Source organism: Ascaphus truei, chromosome 1 (assembly GCF_040206685.1).
Source record: "Ascaphus truei isolate aAscTru1 chromosome 1, aAscTru1.hap1, whole genome shotgun sequence".
Classification (NCBI taxonomy): domain Eukaryota; kingdom Metazoa; phylum Chordata; class Amphibia; order Anura; family Ascaphidae; genus Ascaphus; species Ascaphus truei.
In genome coordinates this window covers 87,235,634-87,262,624 of record NC_134483.1, presented here as the reverse complement: position 1 = coordinate 87,262,624, position 26,991 = coordinate 87,235,634, and the positions used below count along the sequence as shown (strand labels likewise).

At 41.8% G+C, this 26,991-nt stretch overlaps 1 protein-coding gene across 4 annotated transcripts in view; it reads left to right on the top strand.

Annotated features, from left to right (window-relative positions):
* PDE8B (phosphodiesterase 8B) overlaps positions 1–26,991 on the top strand; it is a 323,957-nt gene that overhangs the window by 41,838 nt on the left and 255,128 nt on the right. The gene's annotated exons all lie outside the window — the stretch shown is intronic.

The following is a 26,991-nucleotide window of genomic DNA, read 5'->3' as shown; positions in this document are numbered from 1 at the left end:
ACTTGAGCTACCCTCCATCGTACAATGAGCAGCATCTTTACTTTCTTGTTTCCACATTGTCCCTCATTCCCTGTAGATTGTAAGCTCTCACAAGCAGGGCCCTCATTACCTCTTTGTATCTGTATGTGCATGTCTGTCTTCACTGTCTGTCTTGTGTATAACTCTGTTTATGCAATGTACCTAACTCTGTACCCCCATTGTACCATGCTGCAGAATATGTTGGCGCTTTACAAATAAACAGTAATAATACTATGTATCAGGACAAAGGTGGGTCAAATTCCGAGGCAAAAAAAATCGGGCCAGATTTATCATAAAACAAAAATCCTATTGATTTCAATAGGATTTTGTTTTATACGTTTGGTGCAGATTTTTGTACTTAAATGGAAGTTTCAGTGTGATAGTGCCCCGATCAGCACTATCACGGTTTAATAAGCCCATAGAACTCATAGACTGAAGGCTACAGCATACACACATCCATAGTTACATGTATGTGTCTGGCTGTGTACAGTATACACTGATTAATGTATGTACAGATGTAGCAGGTTTAATTGCTCCCGCTGATAACACATTGCGGTTTAACACAGAATATCACAGATTTAACGCAGCATATCGGAGAATATTCCACCACAATATGCCAGTGGGAGCTATAAGCTTTGCTACTTATGTAGCCTGAAGTAGACTTATACAGTAAATGGATCCACTTTCATTTTAAAGGTCTACCTGTATCACATGTGTACATACATACCTAAACACACAGATATCCAGTAAGCAACCCAGTAAACTCATATAAACCCCCAAAATTACCACCAAAAATATATATATGTATTTAAGTGTCAAAAGAAGTCCTACTGAGCGGGGCACTGTATACTACAAAAAAACAAAACACAAAGGGAGCCCAGAGCTACTTACAATATGACAAAAATACACAGTGAAATATATATATATAGAAAAACAAAACATGTATGTAAGATCAATGCATGTATACATAATACAAAATATATACAGTCCTAAAAGCTGATTCACATTCATCTTATAATATTAACCACTGAGACATACAGGACAAGATGTATTTTCATAGTTTGGGGGCAGAAGTACGTTTTATTTTATAATAATAGACATTTACAAATTGGAGGGTAGAAGCCTCAAACAGGCCTTACATAATCTAATCACGTGAGCAGTAAGGAATAATGATCGGGGAGGTCAGCTGTCCGCTCTGTGCCATGTCCAAAATCTGAGGCTGTTGAAATCATTGCGGATTATGTTCAGAAAAGATTACATAAATCTGTAGCATCCCTAAGGTGTACATGGCATAGTAAGGCTGTGATAAGAAGACATTTCATGCATTTCATGTTTCTGTTGTCTGACTAGCTAGTTGTAATGCAAACCATAACATGCCTTTGGTTTAATTGCTGATCTCAATTTTCCTTCCATGTCATTAGCACAAACAAACCATAATAACTGCATGAGTGGGACCTATGATTTCATCAAGTTCATCCCACTCCACGCAGTGGTCACCATTTCAGCCGATTTTGTACAGTAGGATCTTGTTTAGTAGTCACAGTGTGTGTGTGTGTGTGTGTGTGTGTGTGTGTGTGTGTGTGTGTGTGTGTGTGTTTGTGTGTGTGTGTATATATATATCTCTCTCTTTTTCACTAGAGTTTTCTGTTTATGGGACTCTCACTCTTTTCAGACCTTATTTGGGGTGTATTATTGAGGGAGATACACAAGTGAAGAGGGACTAAAATCTTCATTAGTCATTTTATTCTTCCGTGCACCTATTGTTGCTACCTCAGTCCTGGGCTAAGGCCACAACCACAAGTGGCCAAATCATTCTCCCAAATGGCACCAACTTGTGACTTCAAATAGCATGAGCACATATGTAACACAACCACAACACTCTAACACCCAAACGTCATTCACCATCTTGCAGTGCACTTCGGAATTGGGGAACACTCATTTCTTAACTTGTGAGTACATAATAAGAATTCTGCTGTTATAATTATAAATCTGGTACTGTATATATTTTTTACACAGGTACAATCTGATGATATTTTTTACTATAACACTTTGTATCTGGCTTTCTACCTACTACAAGTATAATTCACAATATGCTCAAGGGTAGTTTTGTGTTGATAATATATGAGCAGTATTTTAGTTACTGTGTCAATGTCTTATTATATCTATGTCATATAATGTTACTCTAAATAAATAATATGCCACTGCTAAGAGGGTCTTGGTGAGGATGTACCTGACAGAATCGCCAACGTGTTGGGGAGCTGTGTGATCTCATGACACTGGGTGATTTTATAACATCAGAGACCTGGTTTTACCAGCAAAAAGTCTTGGAGCATAAAGGGATGGTCCTCAGGACATCAGAGGGTGTCTTTCTTGCTGGGGAAGAAGGCAGTCAGCTTCTACCAAGTGGAAGCAAATAACTGAGAGAGAAGTAAGTGATCCCCTGGTTCTGGGGACTCAGTTGCCGAGAAATTAACTTTCTTATTTGCGGGAAACATTTGAACAAAACAAAGATGGCCCGGGGCCCGTCCAGTAGGAAGGCGCTACATCATGTTCTAACTACAAGGCGACTTTCTATTGCAGACCTGTCAAGTCACACGGTCCCACCTTGTGACACGCGGTTCTCCCCCCCCCCCCCACCTTCTCACGGTCTCCCAGTGGATGGTAAAAATAACACAGGGAGACTGCAAAAATGGGGTTGTCACACAGTCGTACTACAGTAGGTCCTGCCTTTGGGGGGGGGGGGGGAGTACTGACAACATGATTTGCGTGATCGAGTCTGGGTGGGCAGTGCATGATGACATGATTATCGCATGGGGGAGGCATGATGGTGTCATTTGCAATAATACGCAGGATGAAGGCAGAGGCACAATGACTTCATTCGCGTCATCGTGAAGTGGCGGGGAAATCACCGACAGGTCTGCTTTTGGCCCATCGGAGTAAACCTTGGACAGCGACCATTTTGATTTATGTCCATATTCCCATAGTTCTGTATTCTCATCAATCAAAGAAGTATAAATATCAGAAATGTCTTTCGCTAGGCAGATATAGGGAATATAATCAAAGCCTGGGGCTACCTAAAATAGTTCCCAATGTGATAGTGCAGGGGAGGCCAACTCCAGTCCTCAAGAGCCACCAACAAGCCAGGCATTAGGGATATCCCTGCTTCAGCACAGGTGACTCAATCAGTAGCTCAGTCTTCGATTGAGCCACTGATTGAGACACCTGCGCTGAAGAAGAAATATCCTTAAACCCTGACCTGTTGATGACACTTGAGGACTGGAGTTGGCCACCCCTGTGATAGTGTTTTGGATATAGACATGCCAGTACTATCAGCACACGTATAGTATGTGCCAATTAGAAATTACCTCCGATAACCAACAAGTTAACCAGAGTTAATTTGTGCATGAAATTAGCTTAGTGAATCTGTGTTCAACTCAGGGACAATAACACCTGTTCCTGTTTTGGTTATTTCCACTGATTTAACATTGCTTTCCCAATCTGGAACCAAGTGAGAGTTACTGAACCACACTTGGTCCATTTTCTTTCCGTCCTATGAATAAGAAACCCTAATGATCAGCACGATCCAATCTCTGGTAACTGCGGGAACTGCTGCAGAAAATCCCTTGATAATTGTCTTTGTTTTCACAGCAATTATTTCTTTTATAAGGAAACCGAATGTGTATTTTTCCGGTTGTTTTAATATATTTTATATTACAAGTGTATCCCCTCGAGGTGCTGATGTGACTTGAAAAATTAGGAACATATGTATTTTGTTATTTTGGTACATCAATTCTCATACAGTTTTTCAAGTTTATTTATTGTTTTTCCCCCTCTTTTTGCCTGTGAACTCGGAATTTGGGAACTGTTTGCATATGTTTTAGAAATGGTTACACAGACGGCATTTTTCCTTGCAAGGTTGGCAGCTTTGGAAAGAATGTGGAATTGTAAGTAAATAGTACAGAAGTGGTACTCTGCACCTGCTAATACCATCACACATCAACCACTGTCTATAATGATCCATCCCATCCTCCTCGTAGGATCAGGTGAACAAACGCTATGCAGGGTTTTTTTTCCCCAGCACGTCAGTAATAAATGAGGAGGTTTTGAACAAGAGTTTGTGTTTTTTAACCCTTTTTGTGGGCAGGTCCACCTGGCAGTGAAAGGGTTAAAGACCATTGCCTCTGGTTGGATTCGTAGCATATTTGTTTGTGGTTGGTGGTTAAAAGGATATTTGTTTTAGCTCATTTTATGGACAAATACAAAAAGTGGAACAAAGCAGTTGCGTTACAAGGGGCTTGAAATAGACTCAGGGAGCTGTCATCTAGATTCTCTTCAAATAAATTCAACGGAATTCAGATAACATGAGTTTTACCTCTTTTTCTATTTCTGTGAGTGCTATTAACTTTTTTTTTTTTTTTATATATATATATATATATATATATATATTTGTCTATTAAATTCAGGAGAGGGATATAAGGAACATTTAGCACCAACAGCTCCTGTTTTTTGAGCATACACCGATCTAATTCAATTTGGTGTGTACAATGGTCCTACTTTTTAGGTTATTTTATATCCATAAGCAAATTTAGCATTTTGCTTTTTAAATTGCCACTGAATTGTGTTGTTATTTGCTGGTTTAGGATATTTAGGTCTAAGTTACGATTATTTTGGCCTACTCGTATAACCTGGCTACTACTTAAAATGGAAACCAAGGAGTTTATAATGTGTCTTTGTTACAGGTACAGGCCGATGAATAAAAATATCTTACTGACTTTCTGATTTTAAATTGGGAATTGTTGATTTTTATGGCCCAAACTGGAGAGGTAATTTCAACTTTGGAGCAGAGGAAGCTAATGAAATCAGGATGATAATCAACACATGTAAAGACTGAAACTCTGTTGATTTTGTTCTGGATTAAAACTTCTGTGGTAGGACTTTAGTTCGATAAGTTATTGACTGAAATGATAAGAAAAACACAGATCTTTTTCTGAGTGTTGTGTTACATATGACCAGGACAGCCAATAGCTATCCCAGGAACCAGGACTCAAGTTTCCACCGGGCCCCCATGTCAGCAGTCTTGAGATCACCCCCTCTATTTCTCTCCCTAGTCTCACACACCCCTCTCATTCTCTCCCTCCCCCCACTCACTGTCCCCCTCTCTCTCACTCTCTTTCCCCTCTTTCACTCTCACTCTCCCCCATCTATATCACTCTCACCCTCTTCCTCCCCCTCACTCCCATCTCCCTCTCTTATTATACCCCCTCCTCTCACTCTCTTCCCCTCTCCTCCTCCTCTATCACTCAATGTCCACTCCTCTGTCACTCAATCCCCCCTTCCCCTCTCACTGTCATCTTCCCCCTTAATCCCTCCTCCTATTCTCATCCCCACCTATGTCACCCCCTACTCTCTCATTTAATCTCCCCTCCTATCACACTCAATCTCGACCTCATCACACTCAATCCCACCTCACACCACACTCAATACCCCCCCCCCCCTCCCAATGCACTGAATTCTCTCCTCCCCCCCCCCCATCCCCCGCCCCACACACACACTACCTTCTGGGGGAGGACTCCAGTCCTGCATACTGGTAAATGGTAGTGGCAACATGCCATAGGCATGATGGCACTGGGGGCAGTTTAGTCAGCTCATCAGCAGCAGTTTAGCTTGTTGTGTTACTTGCCACAGAAGAAAAAATACTCTATATTTCGCTCTTTCTTGACAGATGTAACAGGTAGGACATACATTCAACAAGCCAAGCACGGTACTAACCTAGATGTTTCATTTGTGGCTGATAAAAGCTGTATGAGTGCTGGCATGTTTGAGCCACCACCCAATGGTACAAAAATAAAGTAAAGTGGTGGTGGTGGTCTTGCACACATGCTAATTGTGATGTGCTGGGTACAGGTGACTGATACCTGTCGTGGGTGGGATGGCACCGAATACAGCTTGGTCAGTCAGCTCTGCAGTCCTTACACGGCCAGGCAATCAGAAAATTGTCATTTCATTTAGAAACATTGTATTATAAAAAAAAAAAAAGCATTGCACATACAGTAATACATAATATTCTGTAATTGAATCTACTTCCTCCTCAGAAGCTGGTGACGTGGAGACCAGCATAACATAGTCTTGGAAAAAAGGATGATCATTCATTGTAATGAAGTTATGCTTTTCCGCACTGCTACTAGACTGATTGGTTTTACGATTGTTCCTGAACAGTCGCTGGCTGGTGGACAGCTGAGGCATTCTGATGCCAAACGTGCCAGCTTAGGCACTTCTTCCGTGTCTTGGTTTGATGTTGAGGTATCACTTGAGGTAGATGCATAAATACGTCTGCTACTACTATCAGGACTACCCTTATGCCTACTACTCCCCAGTGATGGATCTGTGTTTTTAGCAGTCGTTGGTGTATTTCAGCGTCGGTCACACCTGCCTGTGATGAGTCTGGCCATAGTAGCCCTTCACTTTCCTCCTACACCCTGTACTTTTCCTTCTCCATCAACGCTTGCGCTCTAGACATAAGTTTATCCCTGCACTGTTCTACTGACATACAATCTTTCATTTTCTTCTTGAAGCGAGGGTTTAGAACGGGTGCGCAAACTGGGGGACGCGCCCCCCAGGAGGGGTGTAAGAGATGTGAGCAGAGGTACATATAATGGAGACCGATTTGGGTGAAATTATATCTTGGCTTTATTGAGCCTGTTCCTTTATCCAGACAAAACATACAAAAACAACAAAATAACAAACCCCTATCCCTTTGTAAGGGCTAACTTGCTTTCCCAGACCCTATCTGTAGGACTGGAGGGATATTCCCATTACCAGCCTATCACCCCAAAGTCTCAGGAAGTACCTTAAGCAGGTGGCCCTCCATGTCAGTCTCTGGCTGGTTCCTGGGTCCTCTGTGTCCAGGAAATATAGGTCTCTGGGTGTCTGGATGTCTTGATCTCAGCACAGCCTTTGTGCTCAAGATAGTCTGTGTGCAGGCTTCTCTGCTCTCCTTCTGTCAGCCCAAATGTGAGCTAAGGAAATCTCTCTCCTGTTTCTCACATCAGGCTTTTCTAAAAGTCCTAATCACCCAGGTGGAATCTGGTTGTTTGCCTGTGTGCAATTAACCAGCACACTGCTGGATTTAGATGCAGTTTCTCTCAAACAGTGATAAGTCCCTGTTCCAGGGGGCACAAGATTTTCCGGGGGGGGGGGGGGACTGCAGTTTCAGAGGCCCCGCACTTTTCCCCAAGGCATTTAAATTAAATGCCGGGGGCCTTTTCAAGTTCCCTTACCTTGTCTTTGGCGACACGTCGCTATGGCGACACAGCATTAAATGACGCAGAAGACTAGGTAAGGAGGGGGGTAGAGCAGGCAGGGGGGTGCAGACTGAAAGGTTTGCACACCCCTGGTCTAGAAAAGTGTCCAGAAGATAATCCTCCTTAGTTTTCACAGATGCTACACAGGGATTATGTCTCAGGCACTCAAGCATGGCAGCCACCATCCTAAACAATTCAGCATTATAATTATTCTCACACTGCATGCAAACAAGGGGATGACTTGACTGGTGCCAGCATTGTCATATTTGTATTATTTCAGATAAAGCCAATGTTATTGCAATCGTTATTACACAATAAAGTGTTTCCACTGGTGCGATTTGCAATTCAATACAATGGAGCCGCAAGTTGCAAGATCACACAATTTAGAGCCTTACCGCACACACTGAGTCTGTATAATTGTACATTCACTGAGTGTGATTCATCACCAATCACCGTCTACTGTGTGACAAACACTCCCTATCCCACACTGAGCTCCCTCCCAAATGCACAAGCGCCTGGTGTGTGCGCATTATTTATAGTCTAATCATTAAGTAAATCTAGCGCTACTCCAAAAAATGGAAATCTAGAGAAATTGAGCACATTGGCTAAGGCTGCGCTTATAGTGCCGGCGACGTCGCTTCAAAACCAATGTGTTGAAGCTGTCGCGTGCGCTTACAGTTGGAGCGGCGCGACGGAGCGACTGATTGGTCGCGATCGCTGGAAGTCACTTCAATTTGATTTTTCCAGCGACCGTAGCGTGACGTCAGCGTCGCCGGCACTGTAAGCGCAGCCTAAGCCTATTGGCTTTGTGTCTGGCCAATCGCTTGCAAACTCTGCCTCTGCTGGTTTTTGTGCCGTGGTTGAAGAGGTGCAAAAGTCGCCATGTTTGCAACCTCTGGAAGCTCCCCACGTCTCTCTCTATGGGTATGGCTCCCTGTACACGTTTCTACCCACACGCAAATAGCTATTTCCAATGTTCAACCTTTTTTGTTTTAAATAGTCGTTAGCTAAAGATGAAGAGAACAATAATTATTGGATAAATTCAGGCGTCAGGACCCAGAGAAAAATAGAAACCTACATTTTTCACGGGAAAGAAACATAGTAACAATGTTCCTGTAAGGGTGGTGTCATAATTCTAATGAAGATAATTGCATTTAATGATAGTGATGTATATTACTGGACCTCCAACGGCCACTGAGCCCCATCATAGATGCCATTTCTACTTCAGCTTTTTCAGATCTCACAGGTCGCTTCTTCCAATGTTTCACCCTACTATAAAAGAGATATGAAAGACATATTAAAGAGATCTTTAAAACACGTGTGTACACATTTTAGACTTTGACGCACATGGAGAGTAATTGATAATAAACCATCTGCCAGATGCATGTATGTTTACACGCATTTCTTCATTCCTGTAGTGTATGGGGTTTGAAAATACCGTAATACATATTTGTGGTTAACTCCGGCTGTGCCGAAAAAAGCTGTGTAATACGGCAGGCATACGTTTATAGGGTTTATGTTAAAATGGATAAGAAGTCAATAGTATATATATCATTGGCTCACAATACATTTTCTAAGCAGAAATCCGCAGTGCCCAGGTTTTTTCCTTCCTATTGTATGTTTGGAATACCACCCAGAGATTCCTGAACCAGGAGCACCGGTATTTATATTATATTTCATTATTTTGGGGAGTGCAGCATTATCTTATTGTTTTGTAAGAAGTCAATAGTGACACACTGTGCTCATTTGCATGTCATTACCCAGAATCCCTGGCTGCTGTGGAAGCACTGCTTGTTAGGCGATAATGGGGAGAGACAGCCCTGTCTCCCGCCCTGTCTGAGACATGCAAATGTACCCACAGGTGGCATTTTTATTTGGGGATCCTAACAAACGTTGGGTTTCACGCTGCTCATTTGGTCGAATCTTTAATTAGTGAAGCTTCATAGAGGAGCCACCATTTCAATTGTTGTATTTTTAATTTTTTTAAATGGACAGCGAAAGTGTTAATCATTTTGATCCGTGTTAATCTTCACAGGAATGTGAAAGCTGCAAATTTCAGTAAAGTGTGCTACAAAATCTACCCTCTCTGCACTGCAGCCATAACTGCAGAACACATCATCAGAGCTGAATCTCTGACCCGGGCGGGTTTTATATATGTCCATCTACTAATTTATTGAATCACAAGCGATAGTGTCAAGTGCACAGAAACTCCTATTGAAGTACTGTAGTGCCGACGATTATTCTAAAACAAACCTGGGGCAATCTCCACAAAGACCCAGGTACATGTTGGGTGCATGCTGCCACATTTCACACATTTCTGCAGACAGACTAATGGCCCATCGGATTAATAGCGGGGGTCCCTGGCAGTCCCATTCAAACTGAATGGGACTGCCAGAAACCCCTTCTGTATTAATCCGATGGGCCATTAGCCTCTGCAGAAATATCACTGAAATGTACCCAGCATGTACCCAGCATGTACCCAGCATGTACCCAGCATGTACCCAGCATGTACCTGGCTAGTTTAAGGCAAGTTTTAGAATACCCGTTGGCTCGTCTTTAATTGTTGTAGTTTAATGAGTAACCCCCAGAGTAAGCTTGTAAGAATAACATTACTCACTCAGTTACTGAGCCAGTGCGAATTGAAACCTTTCCTGCGTTTTAATTAGAATTTTATATATATGTCCTCGCAATTGTCACTATTAATTTGGTAAATTATTGTGAATAATTCTTTTTAATATCAGCAGCATGAAATGCCAAGTATTATTAGCCCCAAGGTGTTCCCCACAAATGTATTTTTCTTTCGGAAGACCTGTGACTTTTGTCATGTGATTTTCTAGTTCTCTACCAATATATTTGCTATTACGTAGGTAGAACCCCGTAGCCACTATCCCCACAAGGTCCTAACTTACCCGACTGTGAAAACGCAACGTAGCCCCCAACATATCTCAAACTAATCTTACTGTTTGTTCCAATTGCAAATAAAGTTGGCACTTTCTTCTTTAGGATAAATATTGCTGGCATTTATAGGGTGCTGTGTTTCATTGAACAGATGTTTAGAACTATTTAGATTAAATACTAAAATCATTCTACATTATTTTGCTGTATTTTGTGATCATCGAAAGCAACCTTGAATGGAGATTTACAATTGACACAAATGTGTGTAATTTGCCCTTTAGTTTTTTTATGTTCTAAATTAAAGAGCATTTTTAAAGAGGCAAGACAGGCATCTTAAAAAAAAAAAAATGTAAAAAATTGTTTTAATATATTACCTTTATTGAAAACGAATTACCTAAACTGACGATCGGTTAGTTCTCCCGTGATTGATCAGCAAAATCCTGATTTCTAGGGTTCACTAAATGGGCGCATTTCAGTTTCCAATCAATCCTTCAGTCAGTGTAACTCAGCAGCTACAATGTATCCTTATATTACTAAGGTAACATTATCTATTGTTACAGTTTGCAGCTCAAACTGCTGGGAATATTGGCAGCAAGTTATCACAAACAGGAAAGTGTTACAAAGATCTTGCACTGCTGGGGACGTGTGCTAAACCTGCTATAGAAATCAATGAAAGGATGCTCAGTATATTAAAACTCATTAAAAATGGCTTTTAGAGTTGAATTTAAAAAAAAAGTATTATCCAATACTACGGAAATGATTTATTTAAAAAAAAAAAAACATAGGACATTGCTTGGATTTCTTATTCAAAAAAATCAACTAAATCTGATTCAAACTGAAAATGTACTTCAAGAATAGGTTCAAACAGCATTGATGAATCCTGTCTATGCTGTATTAAATATTCTCTTAATGTATTACATTTTTGTTTAATTCAGATTACTTGCCAAGTAATTGGATATATTTTACAAACTGTAATACTTGTTTGTTCTTGTATTGCGCTGCTAGTTTTTATGTAGTGCTTTACAGAGACATTTTACAGATACAGTCCCTGCCCCATAGAGCTTGCAATCTGTTTTTTTGTGCCTGAGGCACAGGGAGATAAAGTGACTTGCCCAAGGTCACAAGGAGCCGACAACAGGAATTGAACCAGATTCTGTTGATTCAAGCTCAGTGCCAGAGTCAGTGTCGTTACTCACTGAGCCGCCCTTTCAGCCCTAAGATGTGATTCGGTGATTTATTAGGTGTAAGGAAAGGCTGAAAGAGTCAGGAAGCAGAGTTTGATACATCCCATTTCAAGCTCTCCTTCTCTTGTTACTTGTTAATAAGTTTAATATAATAATACATTGAGCAGTGACAAAAAACACAAAATAACGCTGCCTAGATTAATATCACCTGAGTGATTAACCCTAGGTAGTCCAGCCCTCACAGTCCAAGTGAATCCAAGGATGGCTTGCTTGATGGCTCATAACATGTGGGGATAAAAAAGACAAATCATAGTGCAACACTGGAAATACAAACTAATGAGACAAACAAACACTAACAACACACAACACATATAAACAAAGTAGCTACAATAAAAACTGGTGCATTTCATGAAAAATGATTGATGTGATAACAATCAACTTAAAATATGAAATACACTGATAGGAGATCACTTCCGGAGGGTCTAAAACTGAAATCCTACTCACGAAATGTAAACAGTGAGACAGCACGTAGCAGCACCAGCTGCAATGGAGCCTCCGAGTGAGAACCGATGGAGAAGTATCACAGGGCGTCTGCAGACCTCAAACGCTGGCACCGCGTGACCCCGCTGGCGCGCTCACAGACCCGCTGTTTGCCGTCGCCACCGGATGACGCAATGCGCCTGCGTCGTGGCTCAGATTCCCTGATGTATCCTGCGCATATAGCGCTGCAGTGGAAAGTCTCTCCAAAGTCTTAGGAACTCATATGATGGCAAAATAGAGGCAATAGAACCACCCTATAACTGGACCAAATCCACACAAGTGATCAGCTCAATGTAAAGAACCACCCTACGCGTTTCATGACACTAGGTCACTTCGTCAGGGGTATGATTTTTATCCCCACATGTTATGAGCCATCAAGCAAGCCATCCTTGGATTCACTTGGACTGTGAGGGCTGGACTATCTAGGGTTAATCACTCAGGTGATATTAATCTAGGCGCTGTTATTTTGTGTTTTTTTTGTGATTGTTGATCTGATGTTGTGATCTGTGTGGGTCATTTATATCAGGCTGCCTAGTCCTTTATTTATGTTTTTTGTAAGTATTTATAGTATTTTGTCACTAATTATATTTAAGCATTATTATTATTAGCGCTTTTCATACACAATTTTCCCTTTTTTTCACATTGAGCAGTGAGCTGTGCAAACACATTTCTTGTAGCCACACAAGCACCCTTATTCTTATTTCAGGTACTTTGACTTTTAAATGATTCAAAATTTGTATCCATAATGCATTGTGTAATGCTATTATTAAAAAATGTAGTCTAAACTGTAAGTTAGATCACAAGTTGTAGGGAAGAGGAATGATTGGCCTCAGCAATTTTAGTTTAAGTAAAATACATGTTTGGTTGACAGAAATTAATACTGTAAAAAAAATATGCTTGAGGAAGGTATCCAGGAATTTAAGAAATAGGATATTTCAGTCTTAAATCAGATAGAACAGTGGTGCTCAAACTCAGTCCTCAAGAGCCACCAACAGGACAAGTTTTAAGGATATCCCCGCTTCAGCACAGGTGGCTCAATCAGTGGCTCAGTTATTTTGATAGAGCCACCTGTGCTGAAGCAGGGATATCCTTAAAACCTGACCCTATTGGTGGCCCTTGAAGACTGAGTTTGAGCACGCTGAATTAGAGTATATAATTAGCATTAAAAATGTGAAATGTAGATCAGGGGTGCGCAAACTGGGGGGGCGCAAAATTTTCTCGGGGGGGGGTCGTGGTGCTTACAGAGGCCCCGCACGCTTCCCCAAAGCATTTAAATGAAATGTCAGGGGATCGCACGAGACTTCTGTAAGTTCCATTACCAGGTCCCTGGCGGCTTCTGGCGACACATCGCCTTAGCAACGTGGCATCAAATGACGCCGCGGGGTCACATGACATCGCATTGCCATGGCAATGTGGCATCACGTGACAAGAGCAGGCAGGGGGGTGCAGACTGAGTTTACGCACCCCTGGTCTAGATGATTATTTCTAAGAGGCCTATATCTCGACCAACCTAACAAAAATGTCCATGTTGCCAGTCAATGACTGTAGGGATGTGGTTTTGAGAATTTAACTCAATGTCTAAGGTATTGGATACCTATGTTTCCCACCTGCATCAGTGAGTGTATATACACAGATCAATCGGGAATAAGTATAGTTTTGATTAATTACAGTATATGTATTCCTATGTTTTGCATCACATTCCCCCTTTTTTCCCCTGCGGCAATAAAATGAATCCGGTTTAAGGTAGCACAGACCTCTCCATGTGACATCTACAGCACATCACATACAGGGAAGGGCACAAGCTTCTCGCATTTTACATGCAGGACCCACAACGGAGAAGTGAATAATACAAATTATGTTTCAATAATTTTGTTAAAAATACTATATTAAAGAGTAGATCAACATACAGGCTCATCACCAGGACATTCCCTGCAAGAGATACATTGTGTAAAATAAAACACAATCAGGCATAGGATTTTTTTTTTTGGCACGTTGTTTATTAAACTCAACAGGGAAATTGCTGAGCAACAACCGACCCTGTAATATACCGTTGTTTTAGTGTGATTTGTCAAGTGGACTTTCCAATTGAGCCCTGGAGCTAAATTGCTGGAATAAAAAGATGATTTGCCTGCGAATAAATGAGCTTGAAAAAGAATTCATGGATAAAATGGAACGAATGAGGGGCCATGCTTAATGTGTACTCGGCCTCACGACATTCATATTGAAATAAATATCTCCAGTAAATGTACAAGCGTGAAACCGGGTTTCTCTTATAGCACAGTAATAAAAAGAAGGCCTGGTGAATCTCAACTTTAATCCTAGAGAGGCCTGGGGGGAGAGGCGACACACAAGCTAAACCTACCGGACCTTTTTTTTTAACAGCTTCTGATAAATGAGACCATCCAGGAGGGTTTCCTTAGTCCTTGAGCGAAACTGAGAATTACTTTTTGCACCTATCTTATTCTAATGGATAAAGAAGAAAAACAGAGGCGCTCTCTTGTGCTAAATAGCAAATATTATAGTGAATACTTGGTGATATATAGTGAATAATGAAATAAATATAGTGTTATTTAAATCAGTGAAATATATTATTAGTAAATAAATAAATGATACTCTATTTGACCAATGAGGATCCTCCTTCGATCCTTAGGAAATGTTGGTAGTTGGATAAGGGGAGCGCAGGAGCATGAAAACGATAAAATATGCATATAATGCAATATTGCAAAACTAAAAGGTCTTGAAGAATAGTGATAATATGTAAGTGGTCAGTACCACTACTCACATGGCCCAGATAAAGTGTAGACACATAAAGGATGCTGCATAGATTTATGTGGACTTTGCTTTCCTTTGTCCTACTCAAGCACCTTTTTGGTCTGAATGCATGCTTTTTTGAATACTTGGATCCAAATGGAAATGCCTCCCTCCCCCCCTGGAACCAACCCCCCCCCCAAAAGGTCCAATGCACAAAAAAGCCGCATCAGAAAGAAGATTACACTTTTGAGCAGCAGATAGACGGCTCGTTGTTGCTGCCCCCTCTGATGCTGACAAGGTAGATATCTCAAGATGTCCACAAGTGAAGAGGTGATCAGATGGACACAAATTAACATGGCGGAGTAGATGTCATCAGTGAAACATGGTTTACTTACCTTCGGGTCTCCCAAGTAAATGTTTATCATTTATTTTATTATAGATTTCTTCCTAATACTGCATAGTAGGGTGTCTGTCTGTTTTGACCTCTTTAATTCTTCCCCTGCTCACTGATTTTTTTTAAACTGCCTGTTTTATTCCTACAAAATGCCCCCCAAACTATGGCTGCATATCTACTTTCAATTAGAAGACATTAGTAGACCTCAAATAAAACCTTATCTGAAAAGATTAGGATAAGACATGAACTCTGCATGGAAAACCGCTCTGTGCTGCCTGGTGAAGGGGAGAAAGTGAGAATACCCAGCAGGAGTTGCCATGCGAACACTCTAATGCAGGCTTTGGGCCTTTAAAAAAAAAAAATTAAAAAAGAAAGATCTGCTTTAAAAGGAATCACATCGCGTGAATCGCATAGAGGAGGAGGTGGGGATGTAGCCTGCTGTCTAGTGTGTGCCATTTACCATTAAAGCCTTTTTGCATCATCGGAATCGATTAGAATTTTACTGTTTGACTGCTGTGGCGCCGGTTTCACCCCCACCCATCTAACATAATGGCCGCCTTTCAGTTTCAATCGATCAGTGTAACTCAGCAGCTACAATGTATCCTTACATTACTAAGGTAACATCTATTGTTACAGTTTACAGCTCAAACTGCTGGGAGCATTGCAACACATTCCTGTTTGGGATAATTTTTTCCAAAGATTTTGCACTGCTTGGGAGGTGGGTTAAAACCTGCTATTGAAATCAAAGGATGCTTTAAAACTCATTAAAAATGATATTAAGAGTTGAATACAAAAAAAATAAAAAATAAAGACAGTTACTATTATCTAACACTACAGCTCTGATTTTTTAATTTTTTTTTTAACATATAAGATTTTACATGTTTTATTGCTTTACGGCCTCCTCTGATCTTTTGATGTACAGTACAGCACAGAGCAGTATTTTCACACACATCAATTTCAAAAAGAGATCGTGTTTCATTTGCAAGAACCTGGGGAAAAATAGGGACTTTTGCAAGAACAAAATCTAATAAAATGTGATATTTGTGTCGCCCCCCAAAAAAAGTTTTCTGTTTTACACATAAATGGGAACTTAGAGTAACAAAGAAAGGATTGAGTCAGATTCAATTAACTTACATAAAGGGCTTTGTGTTTGCAAAATGTAAAAGAGATACATTTTATATTCATAGTGATACAATTATTTCGTTTGACCTAGTTCAATAAAAATAATGTATGCATTGGTAAAAGGTGATGTTGGGGAAATGCTTGAAATAGTTACACAAATTCTCCAAAGCCATGAGAATGAGATTATCTAAAGAAAAAAATCAGAGTTCTATATATTCAGAGTGGGCACTTACATTTCTCTTTTGGATTTGTAAGAAATATTATGGCAAAAACTTTGTTTTAATATATTGGAAATTCACATTTTTTGTTGTTGTGAGTTTTCCGTTTGTGAACCCTTTAGTTTGCTCAGTTCATTAAAAAAAAGAAGATACATTTTAACTTTTGTGCATAAGTTTGTGAGTTTTCTGTTAGTAAACCCAATGGTTCACCAGTGCAAAAAAAATAAAAATATGACAGCCTTTCGCATGGCTTGTATTTTGCTCCGATTGGAAAATGTGTTCCAGAGTTCGACTCGCTGAAGGTCACAAGGTTCAGAGCCTGACCCTGCGAACCTTTCTTAAAATACCCAGCAAGAATTTTCCCTAAGCACATACAATAGGTAGTGAGGGAGACACTGAGCATCAGGATTTTGTGAGAAACCAACTTCACAGTGTTTTTTTGCGATTTTCCCATTTCGTATTTGAGTGACTTTCTGTTGTCCCAGTTCCCTGAGTGAGCGTTGTGCTCATTTATCATTGGGCTGTGTACCTATATCTCTATTAGTGAGTGCGGGGACCTGAGTAAGTCATTGTCACTCAATTGTGTCACTGGACTCAATTTCATTCCTTTATATACTATAGTAATTATATAGTTAAAGCAGCACTAGTAAAAAAAATTTCAAGCAGTGGTTTTCTTCCTGTGTTCGGTGGAACCCTGGGGTCCCCTAGGAAAATATTTTCCCGTCGTTTTTCTTTCCATAATTTAAAAAGCGGTAGTGTGTAGAACAGAAAAAGAAGTGCAAACAGAACCCAGTAATAGTGAATCAAGAATCAGTGAATATGCAAGTTCATTCAGTGAGTAAAATAGCTCAAATGCAATTAAAGTCCATAAAGTTGGATAAATTGATATAAATGTATCATCCCTGGAAAGCAGTTCTTTCGAAAGATGTTTCCCAACATCTAATTGGGCAAGGCAGCAAGAGATCCAAACCGCAAACCTCTTCAGGATCATAAAATAGAAAAAATATTCATAGTGCAAAATTGCTACTAGTGATGAAATGTGCTAAAACAAATATTATAAATTACCCACTCGCGTGTCCTGGACACTCGCTCCTGTGGTCGCCAGCTTCCCCTGGCTGGATACACAGCCACACTTCAGGTAGCCGACGTCACCAGATGGGAGGATCAGGAAAGCTCTCGTTCTGGCATCTGCTTGCAGAAGTGGAAGAGAGACGATAGACGCGCAAAGTTCCACCCTACGCGTTTCACTCAGTTCTGTGAGCTTCCTCAGATTGTACCCCTGAGGAAGCTCACAGAACTGAGTGAAACACGTAAGGTGGAACTTTGGAACTTTGCGTGTCTTTCGTCACTCCTACATTTCGAAGTGTTTTGGAAGCTTGTAATTTTGCCAGAGAAATCAAATGCATTTGAGTGTATTTACAATCTTTTCGGCCTCTGCGATACAAGAGCTGTAAATAGCTGATCCAGACTTTTTTCCCTTTTGTTGTTGTCTTTAAACTAATTATGTTGCTGTGTTAAGCCAAAGGGAAAAAGGAAAAGCACAATAATTGGCTAGAAATAAATGCACCTAGGTTTTGCCAGGTATGGGGACCGGGATGTTTGAATTTGGCTCTTGAAGACACACATCACAGTTGTCTGTCTATATGACAAAGGTTGAGTAGAATTGGAGTAGATTTGAGGTCCGGATGTCAGTGTGCCTGTGTGGTTGCTAGGCAATGGAATGCAAAGTGTTGCTGCTCCTATGAAACATTTTTGCAAGTGGTTCTCATGGATACAGGAGGCATCATTTACTACTCTGACTGATCTTTTTTTTCTATTATGCAAGCTGGAAAAGTCTAAATATACTTTGTATGATTCCTAATTTACTACATTACATTAGATGATTGTATAAAGTGATCTCATTATTCTAAGAAAATATGTACACTTTGTGCTGCTGCTGGGAATAGATTTTCTGTTGAAGTTGAGTTATTCTCAGATAATTCTGGGTAATAAATATATGTGTGTGTGTGTGTGTGTGTGTGTGTGTGTGTGTGTGTGTGTGTGTGTGTGTGTGTGTTACATGTAGTCCATGTGTCAATTTTTCTTTCTATACAGTAATCTGCCTGTTCAGCATTGTCTATCTACAGTACCTATGTATCTATCACTTTGGGGTTTTCTGACACAAATGTTAATGGAAACATGGATTATGTGGGGTTTTGTTTCCTTTTATTGGATTGTGGGGATTCATTCATTTATATGTTGGAAGCCCTGGAGTCATAGTCGCAAGGGTTGCGTGACTGCAGGCCCGAATGACTTGTAGCCAGGCCTAAAAGGATTATATTTCAGGGAAATCAATTATAGATCTGCTGGAGAAGGGGAAAGTATAGGGTTAAGTGAGGAGAAGGCTGTATGAGGAGGTTGGAATAAAAGTAAGGTGACCAGATTTCCAAAAGTAAAAACCGGGACACTTTAAAAATGATTTCTAAACCAAATGACATCACTTAAAAATAAATATTATAATGGTATTTGTCTAATAGCGTCCCTATTATTGATTTATTTATCTCTCATCCCTCACCCTCCCCCTCTCCCCCCTCCCTTGCCCTCCTCCCCTCCGCCTCTCTCCCTCACTATCCTCCCCTCGCCCACCCTCACCCCATCCTCTCTCTATTCCTCTCCCCATCTTCTCTCTATCCCTCTCCCCATCCTTTCTCTATCACTCTCCCTCTCACTCCCCCTACCTCTCCCCCATCCTCTCTCCCTCCCCCCGTCCACCCTCCTTCCCTCCCTACCCCATCCTCTCTCCCTCCCCCCTCTCTCCCTCCCCTCGTCCTCCCTCCCCATCCTCTGTCCCTCCCACCCCCCTACATCCTCTCTCCCTAGCACTCCCCATCCTCTCTCCCACCCCCCCATTCTCTTTTCTTCCATCCCACCCCTCTCCCCTCAATTATCTCTCCCTCCTTTCCCCCCATCTGCTCCCTCCCTCCTTTCCCCCATTCTCTCTCCCTCCCTTCTTCCCCCATCTCTCTCCCTCCCCTTCCCCCATCCTCTCTCCCTCCATCCATCATCTCTCTTTCCCACCCCACCATCCTCTCTCCCACCCCATCATCTCTTTCCCACATCAGCATCTTCTCTTCCTCCCCCATCTTCTCTTCCTCCCCACACCCTCTCCCTCCTTCCCTCCCCCTATCCTCTCTCCCTCCCCGCATCCTCTCTCCATCCCTACTTCCCCCCCCATCCTCTCTCCCTCCCTCCTGTCCCCAATTCTCTCTCCCTCCCCCCATCCTCTCCCTCCCCATCTTCTTTTCCTCCCTCATCCTCTCCCTCTCCTTCCCCCATCTTCTCTTCCTCCATCTCCACCATCCTCTCCCTCCCCCCATCCTGTCTCCCCCCCATCCTCTCTCCCTTCCCCGATTCTCTCTTCCTCCCTCTCATCCCTTCTCCCTCCCCCTTTCCATATACATACACCAAGAGAGAGAGCACTCCATAGCGTAAAATATTAACAGCAATTTAATATAAAAAGAGTACACATTGCACACACAAGAATAGCAGAATAAAAGCAGTGTGGGTAGACTTTAGTCACTAGCCAGCTCCAACAGTTAAAACGTCTCGACACAAATTCTGGGCTGGAGATGTCCCTCCTCTAATCCATAAGGGGGGATCCACCATACCTCACCCGTCAGATTATCGCCAGTCCAGTCCCACTGTCAATTGAAAATAATATTATGAAAGATTTATCAAGGATGATGATATCCGTATGAAGAAAAAAGTTCCTTGTGTTTGTAATCATGCGTTTCCTCTTATCCAATATCAAATTAAGTATCCGAAAACAGATGTCTTGATTGTTCATTTATTTATCGTAAGGCAAAATAACAATGAGCTTCATCTCCAGGTACATGCTAAACTAATGTGGTGGTTTTAAGCACTGATATAGTTAACTATTTTATTGTCGTTTCTTCACTTGTGTATTTAGGTTTAGATACCTATCCATTTGTCATAGGTGGTATATCATTATAGGCACATATGGTGTGGTGTTATTGATTATAGTAGTTATATTGAGGATTCACACAGTATATTATTTGTGTTTTTCCGTTATCACTGTTCACAACACCACTTTGAGGACCAGCACCAAGTAGGACTTTTCTTCAATACATGCTAAACTAAGACGTACTATAGATGGAGAACGGAGAATTCTTAATTGCTCGATGGTATTGTTGGTTTGTTCATTCTTTACGTTCTGACGTATCTACTTTAAAGGGGAGCGCAATTCAATCGGTGATATATGTAAAAAATAAAAAATACAATGTAGTGCAATAACGTTTGTAACAGCGGTCGTGTTTTTCTGTGCTGAAGGAATCTGTAGATTCGGGACTCACATTCTCTCAAACAATAAAATGCATCTCCAAAACTGTGGCAATAGATGAAGTGGGATGTTCTGTGGATCAGTCTATCCTATTGTATGTCTTTATTTATATAGCACCATTAATGTACATAGCGCTTCACAGTTGTAATACACGTGACAATCATATAAATAACAAATAATACAAATAACAGATCATGGGAATAAGTGCTCCAGACATAAAAGTAACATTTCGGAAGAGGAGTCCCTGTTCCAAAGAGCTTACAATCTAATTGGTAGGTAGAAAGAACGTACAGAGACAGTAGGAGGGCATTATTTTAAGTGCATCTGAAAGGGCCAAGCTTTATGTATCATGTGTATATTATTAGCCACTGTGCTACACATATGCTTCTTTAAGCAAGTGTGTCTTAAGATGGTGTTAAAGGTGGATAGCGAGGGTGCTAGTCGGGTATTGAAGGGAAGGGCATTCCAGAGGTGTGGGGCGGTCAGTGAGAAAGGTTTAAGGCGGGAGAGGGCTTTAGATACAAAGGGGTAGAGAGAAGACATCCTTGAGCAGAACGCAAAAGTCGGGATGGTGCATAGCGAGAAATTAGGGGTGAGATGTAAGGAGGGGCAGAAGAGTGTAAAGCTTTAAAAGTGAGGAGGAGAATTGAGTGCGAGATGCGGGATTTGATATGAAGCCAGGAGAGTGATTTCAGCAAGGGAGACGCTGAGACAGATTTAGGAAAAGGTAGAGTGATTTTGGCAGCAGCGTTTAGGATAGATTGTAGTGGAGACAGGTGAGAGGCAGGGAGGCCAGACAGCAGGAGGTTACAGTAATCAAGATGGGAGAGAATGAGGGCCTGAGTCAGAGTTTTAGCAGTCGAGCAACAGAGGAAAGGTTGTATCGTTGTAATATTGCGGAGGAAAAAACGTCAGGTTTTAGCTACGTTTTGAATGTGAGAGGAGAATGTGATAAAGGAGTCGAGTGTTTGGGAGGAAGTATGAGGAGCTCTGTTTTTGCCATGTTAAGTTTAAGTCAGCAGAGGGCCATCCAGGATGATATCGCAGAGAGACATTCAGAAACTTTGGTCTGTACAGCAGGGGGTTGAAAAGTAAATTTGTGTGTCGTCAGCATAGAGGTGATATTTAAACCCAAGAGATGTGATTAGGTCACCTAAAGAAAGTGTGCACAGAGAAAAGAAAAGAGGTCCCAAGGACAGAGCCTTGGGGTACCCCCACAGAGAGATTAATAGAGGAGGAGGTGTTAGCAAAAGAGGCACTGAAAGTACGATGGGAGAGGTAAGAGGAGATCCAGGATAGAGCTTTGTTCTGATTATCAAGATTATGGAGAATGTGAAGAAAAGAGGGGGGTCCATGGTGTCAAATGCTGCAGAGAGGTCAAGTAATATGAGCAGAGTTTAATGACCTCTGTCTTTGGCAGCAGTGAGGTCATTAGTTATTTTAGTGAGGGCTGTTTCAGTGGAGAGAGCAGTGTGGAAGCCAGATTGTAGAGGGTCTAGGAGAGAATAGGTGTTGAGAAAGTGGAGCAAGCGAGAGAATACAAGACGTTGGAGTTGTGGCATGGAGTTTAGAGGCAAAAGGCAGGAGGTAAACAGGTCGATAGTTAGAAATACAGGTAGGGTCAAGCTTCCTGTTTTTGAGTAATGGTATAACTGTTGCATGTTTGAAGAAGGAGAGAAAGGTACCAGAGTAGAGGGAGGAGTTAAAAATGTGTGTGAGCGTAGGGATTGTAGTAGGAGCAAGGTGTTTTAGGAGCAAGGTGTTTTGGGAGATGGGAGGGAATAGGGGCAAGAGGGCAAGTGGTAGAGGGAGAAGAGGAGATCAGCAGTGACATATCCTCCTCTGAGATAGCAGAAAAAGATTCAAGGACTGCAGGAGAGAGTTAGGAAGCGGTGTAGGATGGGAGGAGAAAACAGAGGGGATGTTCGGATGTATGGATTACACATTTTCTTTAAAATAGTCAGCAAAGTCCTGAGGTGAGATGGAGGAAGAAGAAGAGGCAGCTGAGGGTGGTTTGAATAGAGAGTCACAGACAGAGAAGAGTCTGCGTGGGTTAGACTTGCGTGTTGATTAGTGAAGAAAAGTAGGGTTGTTTAGCCTGAGAGAGGGCAGAGTTGAAAAAGGATAGCATAAATTTGTAGTGAAGGAAGTCTGCGAGAGTGTGAGATTTCCTCCAGAGGCGTTCAAAGGAACGAGTGCAGGAATGCAGCATGCGCGTGTGGGAATTTAGCCAGGGTCTGGGGTTAGAAGGGCGAGGGCAGCAGAGAGAAAGCGGGGCATGTAGATCAAGAAAAGAGGATAAGGCAGAGTTGTAGTTCCTGACCAGGTTGTCAGGGTCTGGAGCAAAACTGAGGGAGGAGAGGGAGGAGCGTTAAGTTGAATCAAAAGCTGGTAGGGGTAGATGGAGATGGAGAAGGGGAGAAGCGAGAGAGAGAAGATGAGGTGATGTCAGAGAGAGGAAAGTTTTTAGTGAAAACCAGGTCTAGGTAGTGGCCATCTTTGAACAGGGGAGTCTGAGGAAAGAAAGAAAGAGAGCCAGGATTCAAAGTGAGAAAGAAAGGCAGAAGGGGGGTAAGTAGAGGTAGGTGGGCGATAGATGACCGCCACGTCGACAGGGAGAGGAGAGAAGGTCAGTGTGAGCCTCAAAGGAAGGAAAAGCAAGAGAGGGATGAATAGGAAGGGTTCAGTAACGGCAGAGAGAAGAGAGCAGGAGCCCCACGCCTCCACCCCTGCCATCAGAGCTTGGAGTGGGGGAGAAAGAAAGGCCACCATAAGAGAGGGCAGCTTCCAGTGCAGAGTCAGACAGTGAGAAAAGTCTCAGTTATAGCAAATACCTGTAGGAGCAGAGGGGGAGAGAAAAAGAAGTAATGCACAGAGAGGAACTTGTTAGAAAGGGAGCGAGCATTCCGAAGGGCACAAGAGAATGGGAGAGAGAAGGGAGGGTGGCAGGGGACGGGTATGAGGTTGGAGTGGTTGACACCAGAAGGAGTAGAAGTTGTATGTGGAAGGCGAGGACGAGAGCATGTAGAAATAAGGCAGGGACCAGGATTGGGAGAGATATCCCCAAGAGCAAGGAGGAGAAGCATGGATAAAAAGAGAATGTGTGAGGATGATTTGTAGGGGTGTGTTTTAGTGCAGGTGGTATAGCTGTGTAGTGACAGAGGGCGCAGGTAAGAAAGTTGTTCATGTGAACTCAGAAGTGGCGAAGAAAGGAGAGATGGAGATATAGTATATGAATAGTGTTGGAGACATGAGGCTGGTAAAAAGAAGTGCATAATTTGAAAAGAAGTGAGGCCATAGCAAATATATATAGTAAATGCGGCATCACAGCAATAGTAAAGTGCTGAGATGTGCAGTCTGGGATATTATCCCCCTTTCCAGCATAGATCAAATTCAGGAATCAGGACCAGTTGGCATTGTCCACTTGTTCATTCCTTTTGTACTCCCTTTTAAACTCCAGTTTGCTTGCTACTTAGACATGGACTGCAGACAGCTAGGGCTACAATTTCTGGGGTTATATGGGCCTAAGAAGTAACCTGACAGTTAAGTTCAGCCTGCTTAATTAGCACATGCGAGGCACATTAAAACAGATTGTTTTTCTACACTGGGTGTTCCCTGCCTAGGTGTGAAAGCTGAATTTAATTAAGGGGTGATTGGAGAGAGGATTAAAATATGGGATTTACCTAGGATATTGTTACAATTGTGTATACTAAAATACAAACAGCAGTGTCCAGAGGGAACACTGCGGAGCATTCCCTATCAGGGGTTTGAGCTGCATTTCTATATTATTCACTTTTGCACTTATCATTGTCACTTCTATTTGTTTTGATTATTCACGGATTTTTCACTATATTATAGCTTGCACTGGTATCACTTCCCCCGTGGAGCGCTGTTTAAGTTTTTTCTTTCACTGTATCTACTCTAAAAACAGATTTATTTAGTAAATCCTTTTTGTTAATGTAACCTATTCAGAGCTTGTTAGCATGAAACAATAATACAATTAAACAATCATTGGGAAAGTCTGGGCATAAGGCCCAGGACATACTTGAAAACGAAAGGTAACTCTCAATATATTACTTCTTGGCAAAAACATTTTTATAAATAAATAAATATATATACTCTTATCTTGGCCTTGGGAAGACGTCATCTTACATTCAAAATGTCCTAACAATTCACTTGTTCTAACTTTCCTACAAATCAGTTATTTCCCTTAAATGTGTTTTTCTTATATTACAGTACACAATCTTTCTCAGTGCAGTCTAAATAGAGCCTAGGGAAAGAAAATGGATTCTAACAGACAACATGGATTCCAAATCACTTGAATTCCATTTATCCATATGAGCAAGAATTAAGTCTGTGACTGTAGATAGTAACAGCAAATACAGTGGCAGTGGTGCAAAAACTACGTTCCAGCACGGAGAACGTGATGACGTCAGTGAGGTTGCCCTACGCGTTTCGTCATCAACAAGTGACTTCATCAGGGGTTAACAAATCAATAGTCTGGACCAGCAGCGGATTTTAAGGTCCGCCGCCCATAGGCACTTGCCTGTGGCGGCCGCCTCCTTGCTGCCACCACCTCCTTCCGAATCGCACTTTCGAATGACACCGCAGACATCACCAATGTGATGTCACACAGCGTCATGTTGCGATGATAATGTGACTTCAAGACATCATGCAAAGCGACACTTGTGCCCATGTTGGTGACGTTCGTGGCATCATTTGACGCTGCGATTCAGGAGGAGAAGGAGGGCGGTAGCAAGGAGGCCGCCGCCACAGGCAAGTGCCTTCCCATCAGGCCCGATAGTCCCAAGAGCGCGGCATCTGTAGATGGGAGCGGACATATTTGCCACCCCCAAATCTTGGGAATTCGTATCAAGGTTTATATATTATAAATAAAATTACACAATATCAAAGAATGTAAAAAAAACAGTGAGTATTAATGGAAATATAGTACACACTGTACAAGAAACTCCTCAAATTAAAAAACGCATAAGTACAGAGCCAGCATAGACCACATTGGTATAATGCGACAAAAATGCAATGGGACAAACTTACAATGTTTGGCAGACAGCACGGTGGTGAGCAGAGGTTCAGGGAGCGGAACGGTTGGAAAAGGAGATCGCTGTCAGCAGGGAAAGGAACACGCTCCCTAGAACTCGTCTACCACCGCTGTAACTGCTACAAACTGTCACAAACTGTCGGAACTATCTGCCACACACTGTACGTTTGCCCCATTGTATTTTTGTCGAGTTATACCAATGTGGTCTATGCTGGCTCTGCCATCATGCGTTTTTAATTTTAGGAGTTTCTCGTACAATGTGTATTTCATTAATACAGTGGGGGTTTTTTTTTACATTCTTGGATATTATGTCATTCTGTTTTTAATATATAAATCTTGATACTGATTCCCAGTGCCAAATCACCCAAAAATCTACTCGCCGAACCAAAAAATCTACTCGCCACCTAGTCCCGCCCCCAATCCCGCCATGGTTGGGCGGCCATGAGGAGGTCGCCATGGGGTCAAATCCAGTCGCCACGGGCCTGTAGGTGAATGAATTTGTCGAACACTGTATATATATATATTGTATTGTATGTCTTTATTTATATAGCGCCATAAATGTACATAGCGCTTCACAGTAGTAATACATGTGGTAATCAAATAAATAACAGATAATATAAATAACAGATCATGGGAATAAGTGCTTTAGACATAAAAGTAACATTAAGGAAGAGGAGTCCCTGCCCCGAGGAGCTTACAGTCCACTTGGTAGGTAGTGAGAACGTACAGAGACAGTAGGAGGGAGTTCTGGTAAGTGCGTCTGCAGCGGGCCAAGCTTTATGTATCATGTGTTCAGAATATCCACAGTGCTATTCATATGCTTCTTTAAGCAAGTGTGTCTTAAGTTGGGTCTTAAAGGTGGATAGAGAGGGTGCTAGTCGGGTACTGAGGGGAAGGGCATTCCAGAGGTGTGGGGCAGTCAGTGAAAAAGGTTTAAGGCGGGAGAGGGCTTTAGATACAAAGGGGGTAGAAAGAAGACATCCTTGAGAAGAACGCAAGAGTCTGGATGGTGCATAACGAGAAATTAGGGCTGATATATATATATATATATATATATAGCAACTGTAAATATTACTGTATGTTCATTTGCATGTCTTAGACAGGTCTGCAACCCTGTCTTTCCCCATTGTCACCCAGCATACAGCGCTTCCACTGCAGCAAGGGATTCTG